At 38.0% G+C, this 20778-nt stretch overlaps 1 long non-coding RNA gene across 1 annotated transcript in view; it reads left to right on the plus strand.

Moving 5' to 3' along the window:
• LOC132077208 (uncharacterized) overlaps nt 1-20778 on the plus strand; it is a 67425-nt gene that overhangs the window by 22893 nt on the left and 23754 nt on the right. The window contains exon 2 of the long non-coding RNA XR_009419015.1: nt 990-1168. This is a non-coding gene — a long non-coding RNA (uncharacterized LOC132077208). The remainder of the gene's footprint in view (nt 1-989; nt 1169-20778) is intronic.

The following is a 20778-nucleotide window of genomic DNA, read 5'->3' on the forward strand; positions in this document are numbered from 1 at the left end:
TTGGGTGAAAGATGCTCTAAAGCCAGTTCCCTCCAATGGCAGCTTTTCCACCTGAGCAGCTCCTGACACTGTTTTTGATCTCCTCTGTCCTTAGGGCACATGGGGGAGTTTCATGTTTCCTTCCTTTGTCCCATGGGAGCTAGGAGGAGCTGTGGGCACGCTCCAGGAGGGCGGCTTCCCCCACATTTTACTTTATCTCTGCTGCAGTACTATCAGTGACCCTTCCTGGCACCAGAAATGCCATTTCTTGGGTTCCATCATCATCATCAGAAATATGTACAGGTGAAATGGCAATTGCTACACTGTGATGTTTCTCAGAATACCATATACATAAAAAATGGAGGAGTCATTGCTGTGTTTCTAAACTGGAATTCATAACTAGTGTGTGGGGTATTTGGTGATCTTTGGATCTCTGCCTTAATCACCTCAGTGTGGCAGGAACTCTGGTACATGTAGTCATTTCTTGGTGTTGCTCAGTGACCTATTAAGAAAATCTTTCAGCATCAGGAAAAAGTTCTGACCTGTTACCCAGGAACCACTGGGTGCTGCTCAGAAAAATAGTGGGAAGTTTCCAGTTACAACATTTCCTCCAGTTTAAAGACATGCCAAGTCATTTACCTACTTATCAAAGGGACCAAAATTTGGAGTCTCTTTCAGGAGCATACTTAACCCTGAATATCAGCCTGAGAGAAGTGGAGAAGAAGAATAAATGGCATTTGTCAGTTTTTTTAGAGATTTCCCATAATGTATAGATAAGAGGGAAGTTTATAACTTATTGTCACACGGAAGAAGAATGAGACTTTGAGGAATAACTGTATCAGTTGTGAGCAAAAATATTTCAATCTTATCAGAATCTCCTTTTGTTCACAGCCTTTATACATGCTAAATGTAGGAATGTCAGTGTGCAGCAGTCAAACAGTCACATTAAAAACCCCATCTTTTCCTGTGCATAAATATTCATTTTTATTGTGTTTTATATTTTCTTAAAGGGTATTTCGATGAACTTACTGCTTTCCAGAGCAGAGCTTTTCCAAGCAAGCACCAGTTCTGGAGTCAAGTCATGGCCTTTGAATAATTCTCCCATTCCTGCAACAGCCACTCCTGAAGTTGCTCTAGGAGGGGACAGATCAAGAGAATTAGATGTGCTTCCTAACAAGTGCTCCAGTAGGTAAGTTAAGTCCATTTTGTTCTATAGGTGTAATATTTCCATAACTCCTTCAAAAATTAGGTCATTGTCCAATAACTTTTGCTGTGAGTTGTAACACCTAGTTAAAACCCATTTTTCTTAATTCTTATGGATAGAGTGAAAATCAGAACTCCTCATGGAAATACTAGGGGAAAAAATGTCTGTCACAGGAAACCTATTCCTGGCAAAGATTTCTAAATCCTCTGCAAGTATTTTTGTATTTTAGAACAATTACTTTCTGTTCAAGTGGTTGGAAGTGTTGGTGACGTTGTCTTGTTTTACTGGTCAGGTTGGGCAAATAAAACATTTTAAAAAGCTTGGGCTCAGGTATGTCTGGATTAGATCCCAAAAGCCTTTTCAATGTTCACCTCCTCTGGAATCCCCAGCTGGCTCCTCTAAGTGCCTGTCCTTGCAGCAGGCAATTCCCTTGGAATTCTGTTGCTATTTATACAAATGTATGAGGAGTTTAAGTGGTACATAGTGTCTGAGTTTTAGCTCTTACAGTTAAATTTAGAAATTGGAGTTATCTTCTTATTCTGTAAATTCTGTCATTTTCCATCCTTCCTGTCATTTGCACACTGAAGGTAGTGATTTTTTTAAAAGGCCCCAATTTAATGTGTGTGTGCTAGCTGTCTGTGAATATTTGTAGAAATCCAGAGGAGGATGCCTTATGTAGAATGTGCTTTTATGTTATGCAAAGCCACCACAAAATGTCAGTGTATTCACTCAACAGCAGAATTTGTTACCTTACATCTGCCAGTAGAACATGCTACCCAAGTGAGAGTACCTTAATCTATTTATTACAAATTTTTACAAGTACAAGATGATATTCTAACATCTGAAGCAAATGAACATAAATTTTAGGCTATATTTCTGGAAAAATTGTGTTTTGATTCTCTATTTAAGTAATTTTTTATAAGAAGTGTGGGACAAAAAAAGCTAAGTTAAAACTATTCATCAATTTTTGAGTGGTTTACAGACCTGTCTTTCCCCTTTATCTATTTTAAGAATTTGATGTTTCTTAGGTGGGCACATTCTATCTACTCACTAAATGTCTATATTTCTAAATGATGATGAATAAACTCATGAGTATCCATGGTTATGGTAGGCTGAGAAGAATCAGTAGTTTCTTGCAGTTGTAAGGTTTGTCTCATTCCTTTTAATCTTTGTATATTTTACAAAAAGAGAGCTGGAGAGTTAGAAATATAAGTTAGAACTATAATCTGGATAGCTTGGATGAATTCAGACAACAGATTTTTTTCTTGTTCTGAAATGTTGGTCACCGGCTGAGTTTTGCAAGTGTTATAGGAGTTCATTTTCCACCTTTAAATATACGGTTATTATGTTTGATTGCATGTTAGACCTGCTTTATTGTGCCTTTATTGCACTCTGAAAAGATTTGATTTGTATTTTAAAGATACTTAAATGTACTTTAGAAGATATTAAAAGAGGAAAGATTGTTTGTAAGGTATTGAATTAGCTGAAAACAACGTGGGTGGTTACTCAAGTAGTGTATTCAGTACATACATAAAGACTAAATTAGAGCTCTGTGTATCCCATTTATCCAGAGCCAAATGTACTTGAAAATGATATTAGCAACGGCTCCAAGCCCTGAATGCACATGACATTTTTTTCAGGCTGCATTTCCACAGCTCAGTTCCTAAGCAGAGGAAGCCAGAATTCTCCTGCCTCTCCCCTTCTCTGTGTTTTCCATTAGGAGTCTTATTTACCTAAGTGCAAAAGTACCCACATATGTACAGCCAGCCTTTGTAACACAATCTGATACACTCACTTAATCTGCTTTGCCAGAGCAGGACAGAAAAGCAGCAGGTTTTGGACCTTCCCTTCCTGCACCAGGGCAGTCCTTGCTGCTCCAGTGGTGTGGGGAACACCTGTGTGCCTCCTTGAGAGATGGGAGCAGAAGCCAGCTCAGATGTGTTTTGTAGGATACTTTCTATATGGCAAATGATGGAATATGTTGATGTCTTTCTTGTGCTTTCAGTTAGACTTAGAAAGGTGATGAGGAGTACAGCCCAACCAAGAGAACCCCATGAGCTTTGTCCTTCACTCCTTTAGCAGGCATTTGGTCTCACTTGAGTCCATCTGCAGCCTCAGAGTTCTTGGAGGATATGCTTCAAGGATTTATCTGCCATTTCTAGGTCTTCTGTACCTTAATGACTGATCAGAAACCTTTAGGTTTCCTCAAGATGGCCATCCACATCTCTCTGAGCTGTTAATCATGAACATCTGTGTGCAGGTATTTAGGTGGATAATTGTGGTTGATGAGATCCATTTATTAAGCACTACGAGGGGTTTAACTACTCTCTCCATGTTAATGTGCTGTTCTCCAAGCAAAAATAGAACATTCATGCTTGATTGATGTTTAAATAATTTCATTATCAAGGAGAACAATAGGATGGACATTGACAGCTTGAGAGCAAGCCAATGCTGATTAGAATTACAAATTTGTTAAAAGGAATTATTACACTCTTTGTAATCTACATAACATGCCTCACTGAAACAGCTTGAATAACTGCAACATTGCCCTTTAAATTCTGTGTTTATAAGGAGAGGGAAATAATCTGTCCTTTTTAGAACTGAGTTAAATAGGAATATTATCCTAAACCAACCTTTTTTCTGATAGGGTTCTTGTAATGTGTGTAAGAATTTTAAGTGGAGAAAATTTATTTTAAAAAGCCATTTTACTTTGTTAAGGAATTTACTATTTTATTACTTATCTGTTTCTAAATTAAAATGAAGTAGGAGTAGCACAGACTTACAGCTCTATCTATACTTCCCAGAATTGCCCCTAAAACTCTGGTATTAAGTGCTTACACAGTTCCTTCAAAATCTCTCCTAGCTAAATTCTATAATTGAGTGGAAAGGAAGATACCACTAGTCTTAAGCATTGCTCTCTAGGGAGCTGTTGGGAATGTTCTTAAACTCTTCTTTAATGCTTCTAGTCCTAAAAGGAACTGAGAAAGGATGAGTGCCTCAAACTTCCTCTTCCCATCTGAAAACAGCATCAGCAAATGGAACACTTTGCAATAAAATTGTTCAACTTCAACATGTGCATCTTTAGGGGAATGCACAATGACACTGATTTCAGTGTGACTGCTGAGCTATGTCAGAATGTGCAAAGCAGACAAAAAAGGGCTGATTCTTAAAGACTTTTAAAAATTTGTGTGCTTGTAGAGGAAGTAAGTGTATGGCAAAGAAATCCAGACCAGTTCATGTATCAACAAATACTACTTTGCTTTTGTAGGGATGATTAATGGTAGGAGCAAGGTTCAGGTATGCTGACAGTGGTCAAAATGAGTTGCAGCTCTTCCTCCTACATCCAAATTTTGAATTTTAAATAGACAACCCTGTCACATCCAAAAATTTAGTTAAGTCTACTCTAGAGACACAGGTCCAGATTCAGTTCTGCCATGAATATCTCCTGGTATTCTGTATCTGGATGAGGATGCAATGTTCAGCAGTGAAAATTACTAAGTTTCAAATTAGCAAGGAGTGAAAAGTGGCATTCCATGCTTCCAGGATTCTCCTGGACAAATCTGGCATTGTTTCAACAAGGGTCTGGCCAAGAGTCCAGCTGAGTCCAAACCAGTAACACAGCTCTTGCATGGCCAGGTCACAGAAATCCTCTGCACTTTGCAGCCAGGGCTGAGCTTTTTCCTTTTCTGCCTTTTTATAGTGCATTGCTGTATGGGACAACACATATATTCCATTTTCCTTACTCCCATTTCCTCTGTGTTTCTGTTTTAGCCCCTCTTGCCCAGATTTGGTAGCTCCAAGAATGGAGTAGCTTTGTGTTCTGTCATCACCTCTGCAAATCATAAACGTCAGTAGAGGGCTGACTTGTGCACCATCGCTGCATCTGTGACATACCCAGACTCTGCTCTTGATGACTGGATTCATGTTTTCAAATGGATTTTTTTTTTCTCGCCTGTGAATTTAAAATTCTGATTGCAGTAAGGAGGACAGTACAAGACAATGAGAGGGAAGAAGCAAACACAGAATACACTACTGGAGTGTATCTTGATCAAAGGCTTCTGAATAGATACAAAGCAATATTCATTATTTATAGTAAAAGAAGCCAATTTCACATCAGTTTCATTTTCCTAACCATTCCAATGTAAACAAGATTTTTACTGATCTACTGCTCCAGAAGAGACATGAGAGGGCTGATGTTACCTGAAAGTTTCATTATTTCTTTGGTGAATAATTTGAATTAACTGTTTGTGTAATTTTCCCTTTGCCTTTACCACTAAGCCTATCTTTTGCCATGACTGAGAGAAGGATGTTTTACAGTAGCCACAAAACCAGGAGTTGAGCTGATGATTCCCCCTATAATAGTGCAAGGCAACACAGCAATTAATTTTTTTTTAAAAGTCAATCAGATACTTTGGGAACCTCTTGATGTTTCACAACGATGATCTTTCATCTGGGAGTATTGATAGTTTTTGCAGAAATGCCAAAGAATTCCTGCAAAGAATTTAAATCTGTAGCCTCACTCTTCTAAAACAAAATCAGCTGAAGGGAACAATCAAGCAGCATTTGTAAGTAAAAAGAACTCTGTACTTAGTCTTACACTGCCAGCTCTTCAAGAATACTTGGGAAATAAATGATTCTACTGCATCTTTGAACTCCTGATGCAGTTAAATTTATCATTATTCCTCTTTACTAAATTTTTCTATCCTTTTACAAAACAAGGGATATATTGTTTCCTCAGCTCCAGAAGCTTCAGTGAAGCTTAAAATTGGTTCAGCTCCATTTATCCCAGTAAAATTACACCTATTTACCTTAGCAGGCTTCAATGAGTATGGCTGAGACACACTTTTACCCAGCATAGATCAGTGCTTTCCTTCATTTTTTGTCAGTAATATATTTCAAAGAAAATAAATATCTGGAGAGGAATGGGATTTCAATAACACAAAGTAGTTAAATATTTTGCTTAACACTGTTTATTCTTGGATATGTACTCAAAGGAAATGGCACAGAGGATGGTTGTCAGAAGCAATAATCACTGTCATGCACAAACTTCATTACTTGTAGTGAAGGTATTTTTCCTGTGAACTGCACATTTACCTCATTTTTTCTTCCCTCCTAAACTAAGCCATTATTTTGCCTTGTGTCTTTGCTCACACTTAGGGTGAAACACACCTACTCTTAGCGCTAGCTATGTGTCAAAAATGCACGTGGAGTTGCTCTACCAGAGTTGGTAATGCTGCCTCTCCCATTTCAGTTTTTTTCCCTGTTGCTAAATAACCCATCTGCATTCTGCAAATAATCAGCTCAAACAGCTGCTACAGTGATATAGTCAATTAGCTGTTTTTCAAATGAGGAGAAATCACTCAAAGAAAGTTTATGCTATAATGAGGATTTTATTTATTATGTCTTTACTGCTTCTGTTTTTTAAATGCAGCAAAATATTCAGGTCAGCATTCTATCTTTAATGGAAAGTATTTGCTTATGTCATAGAAAGGGAAAGAGAAGCATCTGTTCTACCACCTTGTAAATTATTTGCTAAAGGACTACCTAGAAAGCTGTGCCAACCAATGGTACAGAAGAATGTCAAGGGTAAAGAGTGATGGGTGAGATGTTAATTGGTGTTTGAGCATCTACAGAATGTACAGGAGTGGTAACTGGGAGAGAGCCTGAGCTTGGTGGGAGCTGTGACCTGAAACATTGCGGTGCAGACACAGCCCTTTATTTCCCTCTCTTCTCACACTCATTTAGTCCTTGTTCTGACATCCCTTCCTTTAATAATTGTATTGATGTGTGCATTTTATCCTTCACTTATAAGTCTTAGATTTCTTCCACTGTAAGTAAGTTAATCTCTACACATTAAAAAAAAAATCATTTTATAACCCACCAGAAATCCTGTGCAAGACTAAAAGAAGAGTAAATAAGGATGCACACATGCACAAAGTGTTCCACAAAAGATAATTTCTTTCTCCAGTTCCAAGCCTACAAAATCCTCTTTGACTTTGCAGCCAGTTTTTGTGGGTTGCAGGCAAAACACTTAAGCAAAATATAAGTAGATTTTGGTTCCGTGCTTTACAATTTGTGTTTGCTGGGAAAAACAGGGGAAGCGATTCAAACGGTTCAGCTCCTTAACTGAAAAGAAGATTATTTTCTTTTCCCAACAAAAAGGCTTGAGAAGTGAAAACCTTTGCTCCAGTTGGTGGAGAACAAGCAGTTAACCCTGTTGGGAGGGAACAGGGACAGAGACTGAGCCCTTTGTAGAGGGAAGAAAATTTCCGCAGTATGGAGAAAGGGATTTTGGGGACTAAATGTTATAATACTGATCCTGCTCAGCCACAGAAGAGAAATTGTTTGTTTTGCTAAAAAGTTTTGTAATTTAGTTCATTATTAATATATTGTATTAATATATTCTCTGAGCATCAGGGTATAGAATAAAGGTAATTCTGTCATGGTTGTAAAGGTTGAAGGTTTAAATCACCTTCATTTATCACTGATCACATTCACAAAAATGTGTTTTTGAGGATGCTGTTAAAACTCTGTTTTATTCCTCTATCATTTTGAACCACCAAATAGTACTGAAAATTCTCATTTGGAAAGATAATAGGCAAGGAGAAGGAGCTATGCATATGGTAGGATTTGGCAGAATCACGTCTCTTTCTATGCAAGACTTGTCTATGTGGATTGGGTTTTTTTGTACACTAATACTCTACTTTGGAGATTTTTTTAATTTAAAGATCTGTTAAATGCAGATTCTTTCAGATTAATATTCTGCAGTGACTGCAAATGAAAGGATTTTGAGCCTGGTCTTGAATAAACTGCAGTGAAGTCAGGCAAACCCACCAAATGTTTCTGACATAAAATACCCTTGGATTCCAATACGAGTTTTTGAAGAAAACTTCTTAGCCTTGTCTTTCATCAAAGGCTCAGTAAAAAAGGCTGAGATTTGCTGTATAAATATCAGGGGTTTTGAGATCTGATCAATTTAAGGTGTTCATCTTTTGAAAAGTTCAGCATGCAATCTCATAGGTGGTGAGAGAGAGAGCAGCACCTGGGGAACTTCTTGTAGCTGAAGAATCACAGTTATTTCTCCTTAAGTGGAAATTTAGTCAACATGCAACGTCAGCTTGAAATATGTGGTGTATAATCAATTATCATTTCACTGATAGGGTGACTTGTGCTGTGTAAGCTACAAAGCAGAGTCTTTGTCCTGGAAAGTGGATAAAGTCTGTCCTACAATTTGTGTATTTTCTTGAAACAATAGCTTTAATTATGCACATCTCCAATATCTATCTGTACATTGCCTTTAACTAACCTGCAGTCTTTAGTTTGACAGAGTATTGTGTTCCTCTCCACCCCTCCATTTCCACTGATTTTCTGTGAAGATGTGGTTTTGCTCAAAATTCAGCACTGATATAAGAAAATGCTACTGTACCTAAAACCACGGTGATATCTCAGACACAGTACTGTCCCCACAGCTTTGTGGCTGCCAGGGCTCCCCTACTGAGGAACACTTTGCACACCCTTTATTTTAGTGCAGGGCAAGGCAGGAATCTCCAGCCACTGAGACAAGCTCTGGGATGTAAGTCACACCTCACCAGAGCCTCTGGCTGGAAAAGAGAGAATTCACATGAATTACAGCAGTGGGTTTCTAATTATACTTTAGGAAATTATTGGTTTTAATGAAATGATGATTTTTCTCTCAAAAAGTAAATAGTTTCTCAGAAAAAATAATTATGCTGTTGAAAGTATAATTTTCTTTTAAGATACTTAGAATAACTTGTAAGTGAAAATGTTTTCAAGCAGCCATTAAGAGTCATTAGAGTTAAGATGGGTGTGATGTTTTATCCCAGCAGCTGAATTCAGTGGTAACACCTTCTATTGCTGACAGTAAGTTACAAGACAATTACATAATTGATATTCTCAAAATCACCAGCAAAGTGCTAGGAAGAACAGAGCTGTTTCTATGGTTCCAAAACAAAGGGTAAGATTTCACAGAAATTTATGCTTATCCTGCTCAGTCTCATGTATAATATTTATTACCATAAAAATAGACTATAGTGACTTATGGTTATTGAGGATACAATCACACAGATATCAACAAAATACCTGTGATCCTCACAGAATTACTTTATTTTAATAACAAGTTGTAAACACCACAAGGTATTTATAGCGACAAACAGACACTTATTGTTCACTCTCTGCTTGCTCTTTCTAGAAAAGAATATTTCTGAGGATGCTAAGGAGTAATTTAACACATTTCCCTTGGAATACCTGATGCAGCATATGGCAATGTTGTAAAGGAATTATCAGTGGTAAATTTGATTTGAAATCTCTTTGGTGAGTGGAATGACCTTTCAGCTAGAGGAAAAAACAAAATTTTAAAGAACACATTTTTCTTATTATTCTAAAAAATCACTGTTGCTTATTTGACAGTTCTACTTACAGCACCCAGTTCCAGCATCTAAACTTCTGAATTCTTAATGACTAAAAGTACAGAAAATGTCTATGGAATTCCCTCCGATTTCTATAAATTAACTTTATATATTTTGGGTCCAGTCCACAAGTATGAATCAGCCATTCATACTTGGCTGATAACAAGAAATTGGGAAAACTTCAGTGAAAGACTGAATTTGGACCCAAGCAGCAGCTATATTAGCACTTTATTTTACCAAATATAGTTGTTTTTGAAACAAAACCAGTCAAATCTTTGTTACACATTTAGACAATTTCATATTGTCTTTTCCTGTTGAAAGATTGTTTACAAACATTTATTAAATACAAGTAGCAAAAAAATGTGGATGTGGTACATTGCTGCTGAGAGTGGAAACTTAACCCAAAAGAATATTCCAGCACCAAGCAATAACACTTAAGAACATTGAGGATACCATTAAATAGAACTAGGCAGCACCTGCTAATTTGAGTTTAGGGAAAGAAAGCAGGGCCCTGGGCTGCATGTCATTTTCTTCACTCTTTAGAGTTACTATCTTTATTATCAAAGCATCCTGTGGTTCACCTAAGGGCACAACAGAGCTAGAAGCATCACTTCCTAATAATTTTTTTTAATGTAACAAAGCACTAAGATAAAAATACTTTCCCATGCAAAAGGCTAGCATTATACTGCTTTTCTGTGGGACAAATTTTAGAAAAGACCTTTTGTACCTTGGGCAAATAATTTTGCTTATTCAGCCATCATTTATATTTTCAAATTCTTACAGCCTGATGTGTTATGAAAACAACCTAAGGCAGGGAATTTTCCCCCTTTATGCTTGCATGGTAGTGGGTGCAATGTGATATCCTATGGCCCTGGGGGACTGAAATGCAATTGAAATTGTAATAAAGCTCCTCCCCACCTAAGATGAATGCAGGTCTGCATTTGATATGAATCTCTCTGCACTCAATGGAAACAGCCTGGATATGAAATCTGTACTCACCTCTCCTAAAGGATTATCAACGTTTAAAATCTGATTGGTTGAAAAGAACAAACTTAAAATACTTCAGTTTCCATTTCTCTCTCTGAGTCACCTGAGTAGTTATTTGTAATGATAGCAAGATTATCTTGAAGCTGTTGCTCCATGAATGTCACTTACACAGGAGAAGTTCTACCCCTGCTTCCTCTTGGAGTAATTCCAAGCACTGAGTTGTAAAAACAGCAAACTGCAGTTTGGGAAGGCAGGGTGAGCTTTAAGGCGGCCTCCAAACTCAGTTTTGCACTTTTCTTCATTGATTTCTTATCTAGCTACTCCTGGTTATGAGTTGTTGCATGTTAAGTCTCAGCAGTGTGTTTACAAAATGAAAGTACTGAGCATACACCTGGGGTGGATAAAATATAAATTGAAAGCTGTAATAAGTGATAGCTTTCCTGTTTGGAAATTTAATCAAATTGCTTCCTGAATATTAAAAATACAGAGGTATTTTCTCAAAAGCTTAATGTGTTAAATAAAAGTTAGGATAAATCAGAAAAGAGTGAGTGGATCATGTACATTTCATAGGCCCTCTCTTGTTTCTTTTTGCTTTCTGTGGAAATAAGTTTTTTTCTTACTACAGAGGAATTTAAAAATTGAAATGAAAAATTCTAGCTGTTCTTGAAGTGGTATGAGTTATTTTATAAAGAAAAGAAAATACTATTACAGAAAGTTTAAATAATTACTTTAGTACACAGCTAAGATATTACAACTTTTCTCCATACCACCTTTTTGCTTTTAATATTTCCTCTCTAATGTATTGTTTGGTATTGTGTTCTTCATGTATGAAAAGGAGTTGGTTTATCCATCAGAAACTTTTAGAGTTTCTGGTTGATGTTTTGGGGATGGGGTTGTGCACCATCATTTGAATACAAGGAGAATTTGATGTATTTCAGTTTGGCCAGCAAGAAAGATTTATTTTTTCCCCCCCTTTTCTTTTGCCCTTGTTTCTTTTTTTTTTTTTTTTTTTTTCTCCATAGTCTATTTGAAGTGTTTGGTTTTCACCTTAGCAAAATTGCCTTTTTATCTTAGCTTTTAATGTTGCTGGGTACTGAGTGGTGGGGCATGGTTTGGGTTTTGCAGTTTGTATCTCAGCACCATCAGCTGTGCAGCTCTCCAAACGCCCCTGCAGCTGGCATTGCAGGAGGAGCACTAGGAGAGAGCAAGAACCTTGCTTGTAGTTGTTTTTCTGATTTCCTTACCTGTCCTATGCAAACACAGAGATTTTTACTGAGGACATAATTTATTTAGTGCTCTCTAATGTAGAACAATAACAGGGTTTGCAAGAACCAATCTTTTTTTAAAGTTCTTTTATCATAAACATAAAGTTCTAGTTTTTCACTCAGTCCTTTGGGTCCAAGGATGTACTTGGGCATTGTTGGAGGAAAGTGACTCAGCAGTCACTGTGACACATCCAGGTGTTCCCACTCCAGATGAAGATGTCTATATATAGTGTGCCACGTGCATTCAATAGATAGACATCCAGCAAGCTGGGAAATGCACAGGCTCTGATTGGAGTGAGAGCAGCGCTGGGCTCCGCGAGAGTGCTGCTCCAAACTGATGGTGCCTCAGTGTTTTCTTATTATAACTGATATCTTAGGCAATAATGAAGTTCTTAAAGGCAAGTCAAAAATATTCTTTGAGGTATCAGAGAAAATCACCTGTAAAAGCTGTTGAGACTTAAAACTGTCAGTTGACTGTGTAATAACTTTCTATATTTGAATATATGAATTTCTATATTTCTGCTACTGCTGGATCACACTCTTCCTCCTGTCTACCTGAATTACAGTTTCAGTCTTATTCTGGAATTGTGCTACTATTGTGGGCTAATCCAAAAGTCTCAGAGTTGTGTGGAATGGCTGTTTTTCCATTAATAGTATGTATGTTATAAATGTATTTCAGTTTTCAAATGTATTTAATTGCTCCTTTAAATAGGCCTTGAACAAAAATTTAGCTTATTAAATATAACATTGATAAGTACTGCATGAGGTAAATTAGGTAAATCAGCCACTCTTTCATATTTGTATTAAGGTCTCTGAGATCCATCCCGGTCTTATTTTTGGGGAATGGAGACACTTGACACAACCCCCCTCACTATATCCATGCTTTTTGTGAATTTGGTAATTCTGCACATTACTTTATGTTAATGGAAAACACCTTGATGTATCTCACACTTAGTTATTAATACACCTAACTGTGGAAAGTAAGGAGATAGTCTGAGTTGTAGTGACTTGAATTTGCTGTAGCCTGAGGGCTTGCACTTGGGCTGTGCTTTGGGAAGCCTGGATAACCTGGTTAAGCCATGATATATGGTCCCAGAGAGAGGAGCAGGCACTGCAGGAGTCAGATCTTGTGTCTCAAACTGCTGCAGCTCTGCCCTCACTTTCTCAAGGTAGATTCAATTGATTGTCCCAAGTCTTTGCTTATTAACATATTATTCATATAATAACATATTATTAACATATTGCTTGTGTCTGTGGTTACTAAGGATTAACTCAAAATGTGCTTGGAACAGGTAGAATTTAGGGCAGTTTTATGTGTGGCCTTCTAATCATACATTTGTTGTTTATATATTTGATATCTCAGCATGCAAAGTCATGTTTAAAGCAAGTGTATTTTTCTCTTTGTCTGACTTACCTAAAATTTATAGCATTAATTAGGCAGAGGGAGGTGTGATTCATGCAGCCTTTTATTTTATGTGACATTACAAAAGCCCTGTGCACCCAGGAGCTATTGCTAACACTGAGGATGGGCTGCTGAGGAGCATTCTCAAAAGCTGCTTGTGTGTCTGTCTAAAAGGAGTGTGAGCCTGATCTCCAACAGCTGCTGCATTCCAAGAATATCCAGAGCATCCACCAGTTTCATATTTAATTTATGAGCAAAATGCAGAAATCTATATCATCCTATGGAGTTAAGACATTTTCTGTGATTTTTCTTGAGGAGAAATATTTCAATTAGAAATGAAGTTGTTCATGTCTAAGGAAAATGAAGAGGAGGTCAGGGTGGATGGATCCTGACCCAGTGAGTGGCACCTCTGCCCATGGCAGGGGGGGTGGAACTTGACCAGCTTTGAGTTCCCTTCCAACCCAGGATTCTCTCAGTCTGTGGAAACAGCTGGGTTCTGCTGCTGTCATTCCACACAAGAAACTTGAAATACATTTTCATTAAAAAATCAAAGGCAAAATACAAATCTTGGACTGATAAAACGTGGAAATTAATGATTGCATTGAATAATTTTTGGGAAGAAAATGAATTTCATAAAAAGCATGGTGTCCTACCTGGATTCTGTTTAACCTATTAGAAGAATGGAGAGAAGCTTTTCTGAGTTTCTGAGGTTTTATTTCTTAATCATAGAGTTAATCCAAATCTTCGTGCAGGGTTTTTTTGGTATATTCAGGATCTTGTTATTTTTTGTTTTGTAAAATGTTGTTCCAGACAGTAATGACATAAGCATGTCTAGAGAGTCTGTTACATTATTTACTCTCCCAACTTTTGCAGAGATGCACCTCACTGTTAATGAGGGTGATTTATCTGCTCAGGATAATCGCTGCATGAACAGTACTTTCCACCATGGGTTGCTATAGTAACACTTCTGTAGTTTTATGCTCATATCCCAGTATATCTTATTTTTCAAATGCTCTCTGTGAAAATTTTTAAATTAGCTTATCACTTGAAAACATTTGTGAAGGACTTTTTTACCTCAATATTATTTATTATGGTTGTTATGGCAACCATATATTTCTCTTGCTATTTTACCTATGAAAAGATAGTACCTGTACCTCTAGCAAATGAGGGAAAAATCATTTACTTTCATTCCTACACATGTGGCACCCTATAAAAACAGGGAATTGAGCATGAAGCATAAAAGGGGTTTGGGCTGTGCTTTCCTCCTCTTAGACTTTACACTGACACACACAAAATCTTGATTGATCAGATTGATTAAAATACATGATACTGCTGCTTTTGCAGGATTTGTGGTGAGATAATTACCTTAAATGAGGTACTTTGAGTCAAAAGCTTGAGAAATGGGCCCAGGTGAACCTAAATGAGGTTCCACAGGCCCAGTGCAAGGTGCTGCTCCTGGTCTGGGACAATCCCAAACTCAAAGAGCAGCCCTGAAGAGGAGCACTGAATTTTGCAGGCAGACAAAATTCTCCCTTATTTTCATTAGGAAGTAAATCTCAAATGTCTGCCTAGCACCCTAAAATTGTTCATATTAAAACCCTTTTCTGGAGGAAATTGAGAGAAATTACTTTTTCAAAGCAAATTCTTAAATCCTTGGTGCATTTTATCTGTTTATCAGGCAACAATATGTGTATATACACAATTTTCCACTCAGGTGATTAAAAAATATTTAGATCATGGGATTAAAATTAATAATTTCTGTTTGAGAAATAAGCCTGTCTTTACAGATACAAATCTCTTGCCCTCAGATGCATGCAGTTATGGAACTGCATTGTTGGCATTGAAATTTAGCTCCTACTTTTTAGATAAGAGCTGTTTCAAATAATTTCATAACTGATACTTATGTTATCAAATTCAAATGCATATTTCAAATTAAAATTGCCATTGCAGTGAAAATATCAATCAGTGGCCCTTCATGGTTTAAGAAGCAGTGCTACAGCCAGGGCTCATACAAAGCATCATTTAGTTTGCTTGTTCTGCGTAATGACAAGGCATTTTCTGCTTATCAGCAGGTGCATGCTCTCATTAAAATGAACAGAACAGCAATGTTAAGGACAACCTAGTACTTCTCAGACTGAGAAGTATGAGCAAATGTTGCAATAACTATTTCTAATGTGTAGCAGGGAGTTACAAACTAAGCTTCTGGGTTCCTTACCCTGACAATTAATCACCACTAGCTAATTGAATTTGTGATCTTACAAAGCCCTATCTTCACCATCAGTCTCTAAACCAATACTGACATTCAGCTAAAATTTAACCTCTTACACCAGTCAGTGGCATAAGAGTCTGTTCTCTCTATCTCTGCTGAGTAAAGTGGTTACTGAAACCTGATAATTTGAGTTTTATAAGACCATACAAAGAATGTTTTTACTGAAAGGAAGCATATAGCTTAGAGAGGAAATTTTATATAAAATCTGAATGGAGTCTAGGAAATAGAGTTAGTAACACAGCTTTCTCTGTAAGACAAGGTAAAAGTTGTTTACTGCAAATCTGTTATGTGTTTGTCTTGTTCCTTAATGGGCTCTGAAGTAAGTATTTGCCTCTTTGGAAAATAAATTCAAAATAGAATAATACAGAAAGCATAATAATTCAGGATAAATCATTCATGGACAGATCTAGAATCAGCAGGAATTTGTGCTCTGCTGTGGTGTCACTCAAGGAGCAGCCACATCAATCTTTGGTAATTGGATAAGCTTGCAGGTGTTCCTGAAACCTCTACTTTGGGGCTTCAGTAGTGGCTCATTTTGTGCCAACCTTGGCCCAGTTTGGGAACTCTGAGAGTAAATGCTGAAGTATTGGAATTATTTTTGGGAAATGGATTAGCACTGTTTATGAACAAACTATGTACCCTAAGATACCCTTTTGATTTATGATCTTTTAAGGATGTGTGTGGTTTTCTGGTAATGAGATACATCCATTGGAAAGCTGCCTGTGCCATGTCCAGTAGGCACAGGAGAAATTTTAAAGAAAGTGGAAAACATCTAGGGCTCCCTTCTGCATGATGCTCTCTTGTTTGTCCATAGAACAGGGCCTTTAATTGTATTCCTGCATCAGGGACTGTGCTGGCCCCTTCCATCCAGCCACAGGGATCTTGGAGGAGTCGTGGTGGTGCTTTAGTGGGACTACATGGACTGCACTACATCCATGTGTTATCAGGATGCTGTCTCTGACATTGCAGGGTTAACAGGATGCTAATCTCTGTCTCTCTCCTGATTTAACCGCACTCAGAAAAGCACACAAATACTTCAGCTGCACCCTCTTCTTTGCTAGTTGAAGCTTCTGCTTTATTTTGAAAGAATAATAAGGAAATAAAAAAAACATGATTATTTTCTGACTTTGCTGAGCAAATAGGCTTTTTGCTGCTGGGAGTTTGGGGTTTGCTGTCTATTTTGTTTCCTTTTCCCCTTTGTATTCTAACACTTATGTCAAACTGGGGTCACTCTGCGGGTCCCAGGCTACAGCAGAGCCCATTCCATTCAATGTCAATCAGTCAGAACCAAGAGGTCACTCACTTGCAGATCCTTCTGGAATGCCCATCTCTTCTAAACTCAAACCACTCATCTGATTCATTGCAGGAAAAGAATAGGAAATAGTGCAGTTTACCATGAGCTAGTTTCTATGCCTGAACTAGAAGATGTAACTTTGGTTTGTCTAAATTATTTCCTGAGTCTTGACTGCTGTAAAGTCCAAAGCCTGTTACACTGCTCTGTTCCAGCTGGCTTTTCAGGCCAGTTTAGCACCCAGGTTGAACATTTCTCTCATGGGCAGGGGCTACTGAAATCAGAGTATCTGTATAGGCAGTGTGAACTCCCAGGGTTTAAGTGAGCCAAGATTTGATGCTTTGATTCTTCTGAAAATATGATTCTGTCAGGTGTGACTTTCATTATATTTCAGTAAATGTTTAACTTCTGATTGTGTGTTCTAATATACATTCACTTTTGATATTCTGAGGAAAAAAAATTTGCTTTTTCATGGGGAGAATGTAAACGTTTAAAGTGCAGCATAATTAGCATTTGTATGGCAAACCTTTTTCACGGGGATTTGTCATACCAAATATTTAATTAAATTGAGGTGAAATAGTGTTATTCATGCAAACCGGTTTTGTTAGTAAAATTAAATTGCTTCAAAAAGATTTTCCTGGCCTTTCTTTCCACATCAAGTACAGGTTTATTTGGGAGCCCTTCAGCCAAGACTGGGTTCAATTTCTAGAGGTCACTAATGAACACTGGTCTATGTGTCCTACTTGATAGCTTGATATAATAATTTACAATGTGTATGTGCTCAGTGAATGACAATTACTGATAAATGTTTTGTTTAAAGAAAAGAAAAAACAAATGAATACCTTGGGAAACTAACTCTGCTTTCCTAAATACAAAAGCAGTGTCAAGTCTTTGACTTCATATTGAGAGACTGCTAAACAAGTGGCTGCTTGCTGGCTCTGCAGGAAAAATTAACTTCCAGAGGAGCCCTTGCAGCTCCCAGGCTGTGGCACATCTTTTACTGGGCAGGAGAGCTCCTGGAAGCTGAGGCTGTGTGTGAGCTGCTGGCATTGCAGCAGCCCTGCTTGGTCTGCAGTGGTTCCTGCTCTTCAGCAGCAGCATTACACCCACCCCTGCTGCCCAAGGAGGGCATCATGTCCTGCCCTGTGTGATGTGACAGGTTCTCAACAGCAGTGGGACAAAATAACCTCCAGGTTACCCTCTCAGCTCCTCTGCTTTCCTAACTCGTGGCTTCACATTCTCTGAAAAATCCCTTTGCCCAGGATTTGTCTCCTGGGAAGCTGAGAAGCCTCAGAGAAAAAGGAAAACAATTATTAACTCACTTGCTTCTCCTGTGTTGTGCTCACATGTGGAATGTGTTTGTTTGGAGATTGTTTTCCCACAGGTGATTGTTTCATTGGATTCTGCTGTGAGTTGTTTTCACTCATTGGGCAATCAGGGCCAAGCTGTGTGGAGACTCTGGAAAGAGTCACGAGTTTCCATTATTATCTTTTTAGCATTGTGTAAGTGTCCTTTCTGTATTCTTTAGTATACTATAATGTTCTTTGATATAATATAGTATAATAAAATAATAAGTTAGCCTTCTGAGAGCATGGGGTCAAATTCATCATTGCTCCCTGGCATGGGAGTCCCTGCAAATACAATACTGACTCTCTCTTGGAGCACCTGGAGAGCAGGTGGACAGATCTTCCTGTGTCTGAGGGAAGCACCAGTCCGTACAGGGTGGGTAAAATTAATCCCACACCATTGTCTGAAAGAGAAAGTCAAGTGATTTAGAGAGATGACTTTACTGGAGATTAATCTAGATGTACTCTTCACTATAAAGTAAAAAACCTTTTGTTCATGTGAAAATGGCATCCAGCAGTGGGCAGAAGTACATTTTGTAGATCTGGAAACTGCTTCAGAAAAAATAAATCTCAGTATCACCAGATTATTTCTCAATCAAATTAATGCAGTAACCTCGCTGGTTATTTCCAAAGACAACAGGTAAATTTGTCTCTGCATGTCAGAATAAGATGTGAGATGTCTTTGGGCTTTAGATAATTTAAACATTACATGCATGCACAACAGAAAAAAACTGGTGCCTTGAATTGACTGAAAAACCAAAAATGTGTCATGCTTTGTGATGGTTCCTGCCTATAATGGCTGTGCCAGTGATCTCCAGCCTGGTCTCCAGCCCCAGCTCCCCCTTCCCCTTGGGCACAGGGCCATTAAATCACTGCTGATCTGAATGGCATATGGAGGGGGTTACAGCTGCCCATTGAGGACTGTCTGCAATTATACTGGATTAAATGTAGTGGGAAGGGACACTCTTGGTCTGTGTTACAGCAATGTATCCAGCCTCAAGGAGGAGATTAATTTGCTTGGTGATGCAATAAATTAAGTTTGCAGGGTCTGATCTCCAGGTAAAAATTATGGTCATTATTCAGGTTTCAGGTGTTAGCTGCAAGTTTAACTGAATTTGGGTGCATTTAGCTTGTGGGAGATAAACACAAAACCTTCCCAGGGAACTTGATACTGTCAAATTGTCACAGCACTGACTTTTTCTGGGACAATATTGAGATAGGAGAAAAAATATCTCATATATGGAAAACTGAGCTCTGTGTTCAGTGTTCTGTGCAGAACTGATGTGTAGTATCAGCTAGTGGAGCTCCAAAGGCAAGCAAAGAAGGAAAGCACTTTAAAAAAATATTGTGTTGTTTATCTGGAATCAGTATGGATCATTCTATCATTCCTTTACTTTTCAAAAAAGTTCTGACCTGCTGCTGTAGCAGGTGGAGTTGGTGAATGCTGCAGTAAAGCAGATGGAGCTCAGTTTCCTCATGCAGGAAAAGCTCATTCTTTATTCACATGGCTCATTTTTACACAGTTTGTACACACCCCTGTTTAACTCCAATTGGCTTTAGTAGTTTTCGTGCCATTCAATGCATGGGTTAGTAAATGGCATTTTACTTGTCTATCAAATCTCTCTATTCTTGGATTGCTTACTATTTTGTTCACCGATTCCCATGGGACAGATTTCTTCTTTTTTAAAGGTGCAGACTGTTTTTCTCTACAAGAATAGCTTGTTGTACTAACGGTTTCTCATTCCTTTGATTCTCTCTTATGAGAATTTACAGGCTTAGCTGGTAATTCAGCAGAGCAAGGCCTTTATTTTATAATATTTCTAGCTGTATGTAACAGGTGAAAATGCAACTGCTTCCATGTTTGTGTTTATGACTGTATTGCATTGGAAAATTATTTCCCTGAAAAACCACGTGTTGGTCAGGTGTGAAAGAAGCTATTACATAAATCTTGAAAATATTTTTCTTATAAACCAAAATAATAGACAGGGATTAAAACTAGAAAAAAATCCCAAACTCTGAATGGAAATGGAAAAATTCTGGACTTATTGGCAGTTTGAGAGTGAACAAATGCACATCCAAAAATGCCCATGCACAGGGCCCTTGTCTGTCTGTCTGTAATGGAGGTATTTTTCAAATTGGTATCTAAGTCCTAAATGAACATGCTTTTAGTACCTTTGCTTGTGGTCAGAAGAGAAAATAATACAGGATCTGCTCTAAGAAATATGATTCAGAAGCAGAGAGGCATCGCAGGGGTGTAAATCCAGTGCAGTGGTAAAATAAATTAGGTTTTTTTCCCCTTTAACTGTTTTCTGCAGGTTTTTTTCCCTCACAAGCTCATTGTGTCACTTTTCCCATGCTTGCTGCTGCAGCAGGGAAGAGAGCAGCGAGGCAGCTCTGGAGTTGCTTCACCATCTATCTCTGAGGTCTTTGCTCCAAATTGCTGATCAGAAACTCTGAGCCCATGCTGTCCTCCTTCCCAGGTGAGGTTATGGGGCCTTTCCTGTCCTGGCAGTATTGCTTTACTTCTTACATGTTTGCCATTTTTGTCTGTGAATTATTCCTCAGTAGAAACAGCAGTTTCTCAGCTCAAACTGCACAAGAACAAGGGT

The sequence above is a fragment of the Ammospiza nelsoni genome, chromosome 9 (genome assembly GCF_027579445.1).
Source record: "Ammospiza nelsoni isolate bAmmNel1 chromosome 9, bAmmNel1.pri, whole genome shotgun sequence".
NCBI lineage: Eukaryota > Metazoa > Chordata > Aves > Passeriformes > Passerellidae > Ammospiza > Ammospiza nelsoni.